Here is a 10,454-nt window from a genome sequence, read left to right on the forward strand (position 1 = left end):
GAAGCAAAGAGAGTTACCTCTAAGACTTTAACATCTAATGTCGCAATTAAACAGTCTTACCCAGAGGTTATTGATGAGCAGGTTTCTCACGTGAATTCAGTCAAATCAAACAAAGCTGACAAAACGTTGTCATTATCTTCTTCAGTCTTTTATTCTCAGCCTTACTCTGATTGTCTTCAGCCTGATGGTGATGATGATGATGATGATGATGATGGCAGGAAAAAAGAAAGTTGTCACTTGGTTTGCCAAAACCTCCGAAATAACTTAAATGACCGTGATGGTGCCAATGGAAGGACACTGAAGCCTACTTTGGATATTCAGCAGCTGGAGTGTCCCCTAAACCCTGAAACCTATTCAGCTGCAGGTCTTAGGAGAGCAAAGAGGGGCCTGAAACTGGACTGTCATTCCCAAGACTTAGTGAAGAGGAAAAGATTGACTGCAGATATATGTACAAAGGATACAATAAAACGGAAGCTATTAAATGTGGCTTCAGATAGTGTCGTATTGAGAGTACGCAGACCAATAACAAAGGAAGTTGTGTCGACAAATACCATTGCAGAAAGGGAAGAAATTGTGAAGCCTGCTAGAAAAAGACCGGCTGTTTCAACACGAGCAAATAAGAAAGGAAAAGGTGGACAAGAAGTGCTTACTACAATAAATGAAACAGTGTTAAACACACAGACTGAAAGTTCCTCTGTTCCAATGTTGGTTTGCTCACTGGATAAAAGCATTGGTGTGTCAGAGAACAACCAAAAGCGCAGCAGCAAGGTGAAGCCCAGTGGTTCATGCAAAAGACTGAAGACAAGAACAGGTGTTGGTAAACCTGATGTAAACATTGATAACAGTATGGCTCTTGAAACCACGGTGGCATTCACCTCTACAAAACAAGCAGAGCAGGAGTCGTTATCAGAAGTCCTTGTCCATCCTGATCTAAACCATCTCCAGAGCACAAGCAAGTGCAGGAATATAAACAAGAAACCACGAAAACGGAAATCGCCAAACCAAGCGAGTTTGACTACAGAAACAGACAGCACTTTGGTTTCTACCTCATCAGCACTATCAATGGAGCCATTAGAAGTCACGTCCACAGATTTTAATACCTCTCAGCATGTTCAAACAGAGGAGAGCAGGAAAATGGAGCTGAACCAGCCGTCCAAGAGACTTAAAAAGGGTTTTAGTGGTGCTGTTAAATCATCTGTGTCAGGTGGGACTCAAGAGACAAAGCAATGTATCCATAACCTTAATTTGATAGCCAAAGAAAACCAGTCTCAAGAAGGCAATGGTAAAATCTCAATGGACCCTGTATATTTTGAAGTGACACCTTTTGAAAGTGATCACCAACTTGTTCCTTCACCCTCCCTTCCTCATTTAGACTGCTATGTACAATTAAGTAATGAAGTTAAGCAATTAGTGGATTCGAAAGAAAAGAGTACTTCTTCTGTGGTAGATGAGGTATGTCCCACTGCTGAAGCCAGTAACCAGAGCAGCATCAGTGTCTCGAGGTTAAGGTCTAGTGCTAGAAGGGTTAACATTAAGCCAAGGAGAACAGATAACCAAAGGAGAAAATGCAGGGTTTTGCATAGTAGGACACGTAAAGGTGAAGAGGTGACAAACTCCGTCACTATGGATGATACAGACCTGGCTACAGCAGGATGCTCATCAGAAAATAGCCTTTCAAGGCGCCTGTTACGCAGCTACTCTTGCCCAGAGATCCCCTCCCTTTGTTCTCATGACACGCATTGGACTTCTTCTCTGCATTCACCCCATCACAGCAGGATTCACACACCACACCAGCATCAGTCTTCCCACACTCCTTTTGTCCATCATGCCCACAAATCCCTGCGCCGTGCTCGTCGACACACAGTCTGCAGTGTAGAAGTAGAGAGGGAGATTGCTCCTCTCTGCCTTCGTAAGGAGGTGTACCCATCCAGAAGATCTGTCCCATATGACAGTGTCACCCAACACCTGTCTCCTAGTCTTGCACTTTCTCCCACCTCTTCCCTCTCAGCTCTTGCTTCCTGTTTCCTTTCAAGCCCCCTGGCTTTCCTTTCTAAGAAAGTTGACAGCAGAGGAGCTGCTGCCAGCCCCAGCACTTCCAGTCACGTCTCCTCTCCCAGCTCCTCTTCGTCATTGAGCTCCTCCACATGGCGCCTTCCAGGATTCCTCCAAAGAATCGACTCCTCTAGTGCTACGTTGGACTCTAGCTGCAGGTAACACACTTTTTTAAAATCTGTAATAAGATGCTTGAATGTTTTAACGCTGTGCTGATATTCACTCTTGGCTTCTTTGCAGTGGGAATCCTCTGGAGTGTGAGAGAAGACGACAGAGTGAAGAGGAAGATGATGGCGAGGACACAAGCTCATCCAGTCAGGAGTTTGAAGATGTAGGGTTGAGAGAAGAAAAGGCCTTTTCTGATTCTGAAATCAAGGTACACATTATCTTATGCAAGGGTAATATGTCGTACTAACTACAGATTTTATTGTGCATTATTTTATATTGAATCCCTTTTGATTTTTGGACTGTTTGTTATACTAAAATAAGCAGTTCAGAGACCTGACATTTATCTTTAGTTTGTTATTACATGCATGTTAAATGTATTTGTCTGCATTTACGCTCAGTTAAATGCTTCCTTCATAAAGGTACAATATTCCGTTTTTGTTGAAACTGTTTGAGAGGTGTTGATTCAACTTCACAGCCACTTTCGTCACAGCTGTATTTCATAATGCTTTGAGAATGATTTAGGTTGCTTATCTTCTTTTTTAATCATCACAGGTGGTGCAAAAGCATGAGGAACGAGGGAAGGTGTCGTCTATCAGAATTCGGAAAACTTTACCCAAACCTCAGAACAACCTGACACCCATGGGCCTGCCCAAACTTGTCAGGTAAATACCGCATACACATGCACATGGAAGTTCGCTCTATACGTAGGGAATGGTATGTGTGACAAATGACTCAACTCAAAGGTTGCAAGTTATTTTGGTACTTTTAACTGCATCTCGCAGCCTTCATCAGCGAATGGAGCTGGCTCAGGTGTCATCACATGACCTAAGTGTCAGTTATCTTATTATTGCTTTGGTGTTTTTTATAACTCCAGTGTTTCAAAGACATGTTTGTTTTTCTTGTTGCAGGGCTTTTAGCATTAACTTAGCATTAACTTAGTTGCTCTAAAATCACTGAATGTGCTGCATTTATTTATGCACTTGTCACTTACAAGAGGGTCTTTTACTGTATTTCTGCCTCATTGTTGACTTCAACCAATCAAATGGATGTCTCTTTCCTCTTGACCTCCTTCCCCATAAGCAAAATAAGGAAGTTCAGGTAGACAGCCAGAGTTAGCTAGGGGGGTACCTGACACGGGTAACCATGGCAAGTTCTGATCATTGCCATAGTACTTAGTAGTAGTAATATTAGTAATATATAACATTATTTGCCTAGATGGTGAATAGTAACACGTCTGGCAAGTTTAGGGAAATCTTAAGCAACAGTTTTCTAGCTAGTGCTCCCCGTCTGGCTGATTACCAAACACTGCAAAGATCTGTAAGGTCTTTATAGATGCACCCTTTCAGTAAAGGAACATCTGTACTGATTATGAATATACAAGGTCATGTTTGATCATTTGAAGCAAAATCAAACTCGTCCTTACTATTTAACAAGTTAAGTAATCATGCAGAAGTCTTTCTTCTGCCTCCATATTATGTTTGCGTTTGAAAGTAGGACAAACTCTATTGAGCCACACTCTGCCCTACCATTTGAAAGTGAATTTATGTCCGTGTCAATGCATGCCGTCTGTTGAACACTCGCTGATCAATATTCAGACTGATTGCAACAGTGTTTTTCTCCCTTATGTTACATCACAGGCTGAAAAAGAAGGAGTTTAGTTTGGAGGAAATTTACACCAATAAGAATTTCAGCAAACCTCCTGAAAGGTAAGGTCAACATTACAACATAGTGTTTCTATGCATCATTTAACATGCATTTACAGTCAAAGACACAGACTAAGTATTTCATGAAGGTTAACAAGCCATGAGTCTCTAACAAATATTTTGCAGCTTCACCACCGTTTCCCTTTTAGACTTTTGAACAGCAAAACCAAGTTTATTTATGGCTCTATGCTGTGTTACTGGACATATGCATACGCATAAAGTGGGCTTGGGTGCAGCCTTGATGAAAACACGTCACAGACAAAACTAAGAAACTGTTGAAGTTTGACCAGAGGGGGGCAGCAGAGGAATGTGTTGTTGTGTTGTTACTTAAATAAGCTGCATCAGCTGATATTTAGGGTTCTGTAGTCTGTATTGGGTATGAAAAGGTAGCATTCGTGCATCACTTGTTATTAAAAACATGCAACGTACTACCATAACTTCCTGTACTCGCTCATTGATTGGAATTCATTACTCATGTTTCAGCCGGCTGGAGACCATATTTGAGGTGCCTCTCAATCGGCGGAATGGTTCTGAGTCCTGGTTTGGGCAGAGGCGTGTCAAGCGTTTTTTGGAGTTCCTGGAGGTCGGCGAGGCCAGAAAACCAAAGAAGCCACTTGTTGGTTTTGCTAAGGCAGGTATTTCATCTTCCAGGACAAGACGAGGGTGCTTTCCTAAAGACGAACCGTCCCTCAGCTTACAGGATGTGGACTCACTTCTCTGTGCCAAGCTCGATCAGCTGAATCTGTGGTTGGTACATGATCAGCAAGACAGTTGACAGATGCCTCTTAAATGTCAATTGTTTAGCCGCCATTAAAAAAGCACTGCAAGAGATAATGCTGTTTATATCACTATTTCTAATGTTTTTCAACATGAAAATTCACAAATTCACGAGTCTTCCAGCTCTTTTTTGTCAGCACAATCAGTGTATAATTGTTGTAGTGATAAGTTATAATTGAATTACATTATTCTAGCCTGCAAGGTGAAGAATAAGTCATCATAGCACCATAAATGTATAGTCTCATAGAAGTTGGTTATAAACATAGTGGTTAATTGTGTTATACAGCAAGTCGCTTTTTTGTCATGACTGCACTCCGTCCATTTTTCATCTGCGATAAGTGAAATTGTCAAACGTTGACATCCTTGTACAGTATCAGCATTTTCAGTTTTTTAAATCTCAGACTTACCCAGAGTATTACAAATCTGCATAACTTCCTTGGATGAGAGATGATGCTGATTTGTTACAATGACTGTTTCTTTTCAAAAATGATAATGCAGAATGCATCTGATTTCTTTTGCGCTGTCTTGTTTGAAAGAAAGCATTGTATTACATAAGTAGTAGTGACCTTTCAGCATCATTGTAAGTTATTTTATAAAGGCAGCTGTTTTTTAGTAAATGCTGAATATAACTTTTAAACATGCCAGCAAGAGATTTGTGTTCGCTGCAACCAATTTCAAAATCAAGTTTCTGTCCACTAATTTTATGTACAGTGAAGTGTGTCTGCAAGCAGCATGCACCGTGTAAATCTTTTTACTCAGCTCAGGGCAGACCCTGTTCAATTGCTCAATCATGTTAATTTTATAGCTGAAGAGGTTTTTGTTGTATAAAATATAACTTGGAAACAAGACGGCACTCCAGAGAGCATTTCTAATCAAGGTGGAGGTGTCCGTTCCACTGCTAGTTCACTGCTGTTATTACCTGTGGTTCTCTCTGGATATTTGTATTGCGAATGTAACTTCTTGATAAACTGCCTATGTATGATATGACTCTTTTTTTTTTTTTCTTCTTTTGGCCAAATTTTTACGAGGTTGCCTTAACTGTAAGACTTTCTGTTTTAAATAGATGTTTTGTTGGTGTATTTGTAATTGTCTTTATGAGGGCATGTTAAGATGCTTCAAGGAACTCAGAGCACACAAGTTTCTGTTGTTTTGTTCTGAAATTTCTTTTGTTTTTATGATTTTATACAAGTACAACATATTGATACATTATTGATAACAATGCAATAATGCCAAGATGATGTTTGCAACAAGAGCAGGATTTCATAATGTTGATGAAGATGAAGCACTGCCATGATCACTGCCATGCCATTATATTTCCAGTACAGACCCAATCCTTGATGAAGTTTATGTTGCTACTTGATAGATTGACAGATTGTGTAATTTATTAACTTTTGTAGCTCTGCAAGTATATACAGTATCTAAGAATGGGTGTGTTCAATTGTAATGGCATTTAAGGTGCAAACATATTAAGGATTGGGTCATTACTGGGGAGTGACAGTTCTAATCATTAATATATAATGTATGTGTCATGTAGTGTCATGTCTCAAACTATAGTTAATGCTGGATTTTATATGGTCATTTAGATTTAGATTTTGTCCATATGTTCATATATTGTTAAATAAATATTACAGCGTATAAAAAAACATCGAGCAAGAGTGGTTGTTCCTTCGGTAAAAAAATGGTAAATGGTTAAGAGGAAGTAGAAAAGTGTAAACTGGGGCCGTTATCAGAATAAAAAAGAGTAAAGCAGTCCTCGTGTTTGTTCATATCTTCATGGCAGCTTTGTACTGTCCGCTGTCTGTCTCCATAAACATACAAAATCAGAAGAGCCATCCCACTGGTTATCTTCTGTAGAGGTTCACCAAAGTTGATTAGTCTATCAGAGTGAAAAGATATGAGACCAGTGCCATTAGCATGGGAATTAAAGTCAGAATGGCTACCCATGTCACGATGGAGATGATGCCAAGTTTTCTTGCCCGTTGTGAATACTTTGCTGCTGTCTTTAGATCTGATGACTTCTCAGCCTGTTGAAGTAAGGACAAAACAATGTTTTCAATTATGGGTTAAGTCAGAATACGTAATACATGAATACATAATGAAACTAATGCCACTGACAATAAGCAATAATTTAGTCATCATTAAGTCTAGTTCTCAGATGTAAAGGTCCCTAATAAACCCTAATTTTTGGGGTCCCACAGACCCCACTGCTGTATGTGTAAAAGTAACTTCTAAATTACCTTTTAGATATTCTTTCTTTTATTCTGATCTTATTAAAACCTAATATGTACAAAAGTCTTGAATTGGTAACCTTTCCTCTGTCACAAATTGTGCTTGCACATTAGGTCACAAAATACTTAAATTGCTGTGAAATCTGTCCTTATTTGGGCTATTACAATGTTTTACATGTTATAAAATACCTTGACTGAATTGATCAGAGCCTTGATTCCAATGCAGGAGACCCCACAGATGATGCTGCAGATGGCTAGTTTCCTGTGGTTCTTGTCATCGCAGCAGGAGGCACCACCCTGTCCAGTGTTATCATTTTGTGTGTCACCTGACCCGGCAATGGTAGTCAGTGGGACCACTTCATCTATCGTTACATGTGTCTGAGGTGAATCAGACATTTCTGCAAAACACAACAGTATGTTTAAGAAAGGTTTACCTGAGTAATGTCATAGTTACTAAAACCACGTAACATTTTGAGTGAGTAATGTCCAACAGAGAACAATTTTAAGATTTGTCTGAGTGGCTGCTTTATGGTTTTAACTGTGTTCATACCTGATAGAATTGTTTGTTTTTCAAGATAAAGGGGCATTTAAGGAACTGGCTTTAACTTTGTGTGACGGCAAACCCTGCCTAGGTTTAGTTCATTAAGATATTAATACTTTAATGTCCCAGGTGTATGAGGAACATGCGTATGGTCTTTGCAGAGTGTTGTTTAGACACAATGGGACAGATGACCTCAGAGTTATTTTATTTCTCACTGACTACACAGGTTGTATTTGATCTTTTCTGTTCTATTAATGTTCCTGCTTACATTCTTAAAATAAAAACCAACTGACACTGACTCAGTTTAAAGAATTAGAAATAAATGTCCCCGACAAGTCTAAACATGTTCTTCAAAATATTGAGACAGTATGTTCTCTCTAGTGAGCATGAGAATTTCTCTGGACTGGGTATTTCCAACATGAAATAGAGTATAGTACCCTTTGAATGGCGTAACATGGGGCGCAGCGTCAAGTGTTCACTGTTAACTATACAAAAAAAAAGCTTGAAAAACTTGTACAATCACACTTCAAAAATGTCGAAACCTCTTGCTTGGCTGGCAAGTTGTCATGAAGAAACGAAAACATAAAACGTAACTTATCTAATCTCTGATTTGATCAAAGAGTGACATGCCAGCTTACCCTGTGTGTTTGTCCCTTAGAAGAATGTATCAGCAGAGAGTTGGACTGAGTTAATAATAGTTTCATCATGTAATGTCGCACAGGCCTGTGAATCATTTGTAGTGAGAAACCTAATGCTTCATTGCGGATTACTAAATGTCAGTTAAAGTTTCTGTAATTATACACAACTGAAAACAAAATCTTAAAGGTGGTTCTCAAAGACTTACTTTAAAGTACAAACTTGATCAAATTTAAAAGGCACCCTTTAGAATCCGCTCCTCGGTCTGAATACACTCCTTCAGTGAAACAAGTGATTTCTCAGTTTGTCCAGTGTAGTATTAAAGTCTTAATGAGATGGTCGGCAGGTGTATTGTCTTCTTGTCTCCTACACAAAATTCCAGTTTAAGGTGACAGCTGCCACATGAAGCGTCTTCCTTTCGATACAGTGTGAAAGTTTCAGTGAAGATTTCCACACGTGGTCATCCAAACACCACTGCTGTCATTGTAGTAGGAGTCCAAAAGACAACAGCTCTGAGGCAGACTTGTCCCTGTGAAAGCTCAGTGCTATATAAGTTGTTAAATGACAGGACTGAGAGCTGGGAGTGAAACTCAATGTGAAACCTCCACGCCCATTACTGTGCCGGCTCCTTCCTTCTTTTCTTTCTTGCCCTCCCACACATACCAACCCTTCGCTCACTCGGTTACATTAGTTCTCATACTCTATTTCTTGTAATCGCAGGTTAGGCTTCCTCTCTCCTTCGTTAGTCACAGTTTCACATACTATACAGTATTACAACAGTTTTACAACCTTTCCTGCCTTCTTTCCCAAACAACATTCCTGAGGACATGGGAAAGGTGTGTCAGCACTTGTCTCGCCTTGGGGTGAAACAGTCACAGATTCCTGTCTGCCTCACTTTTTTTCTAAATTAATCTCAGAGGAGTTAACAGATCTTATGATATTGGCTTTCATTCAATACCTCATTAGCATTTTGCTCAATAACTGCATTTTTATATCACTTTGAAATCACACTCTTCTCTTTTGTCTAGAGGGTCGAACAGGCCTCTTCTTGCTGTTCATACGTTTTTCTAGTCTCTTGCCATCCCTCTGCTCTATGACCCAGAGATAAGAAATATTTACTCCCCCTTAACTCAGCGATTGATGACTACCTGACTGCATTTTCTCAGAGCTGATGTCACCGCTGTACACTCTACCAGCCCGACAGACAGCTGGATCTTTCTTCATGGTGAAAAAGAGCATGAGAATGATCTGCTGTGGCTTCTCATCCAATCGTTGTGGCTCAACAGACCCAGTGTCTGCATCATTTACTGATTATTTTTCATCCTGTCAGGTGCATTTCTCTGTTTTAAGGAAGTAGAACAGAGGGAATTGACACCCATTGAGCCACACGTACAAAATTCTGTTCAGAAAATTTGATTTTTAATTGTGGATACACCTCAGTGAATTTGGATCTCCTACTCTGGTAAGGATCAATTTTGTGTTGTCTCTAAATATTGCTGGTACTTCAAAGTAATAATAAAACTTCATCCGTCATTCTCAGTTACAAGGACTAGTAAAAGCAAGACTGGAGAGACTTTTGATGCTAAATGCATGGGCCCAAACAAAAAAACAGCATGCTAGCGCCACCATCAGGTCAACACCTCACTTTCTCCAGCAATTTGATTTATGACCAAATACTTGCAAAATGAATGACATCCCCATCAGCCTCAGCTTTGTGTGCTAATTTGCAAATGTTAGCATGCTCACACACTAAACTAAGATGATGAATGTTATACCTGCCTAGTTTATTTATTTATTTATTTTTACTTCTGTTTTAGTTTTTGCTATTTTTGTGTTTTTATTTATTTTAATTGAATTTATTTATTTAGTTTTTCACCCAATCTGTGACCCTTCTTCCTCTCACTTTCCTATATGTGTAGTTTGTTACTTTTATATTGCTATCTTTATAGTGTAGTTATACTTTCATACTGTTGTCTTTACATTTCTGTTTGACTTGGCACCTGATTGGAAGTGCAACTGCGATATTGTTGCGCGACAGAATAGACAATAGTGTTTTCTTGAATGATGGTTATTTTTTCTAATTTATTATTATAATATTTCTAGACATAGTTTGGTAGGTGTAGCCATTGAAGGTCATGTTATTTGTGAATCTTCCTCCGTCTCTGTTTATTGGCGATTTGTTGGCGTGTTAATCGAAGCTCCGCCTTAAACTCCCAATCAACCAATGAGGAGTCCCCAAACTGTGGCGGAAAGAAAACACGGAAGTGCTACAAAGAAAAACACGACAGGAGAGAACGACACGTAGGCTGTGTTCAGATTTATGCTATGTGGAGCCAAAATGGACTTTAA

The sequence above is a fragment of the Enoplosus armatus genome, chromosome 17 (genome assembly GCF_043641665.1).
Source record: "Enoplosus armatus isolate fEnoArm2 chromosome 17, fEnoArm2.hap1, whole genome shotgun sequence".
NCBI classification, from domain to species: Eukaryota; Metazoa; Chordata; class Actinopteri; order Centrarchiformes; family Enoplosidae; genus Enoplosus; species Enoplosus armatus.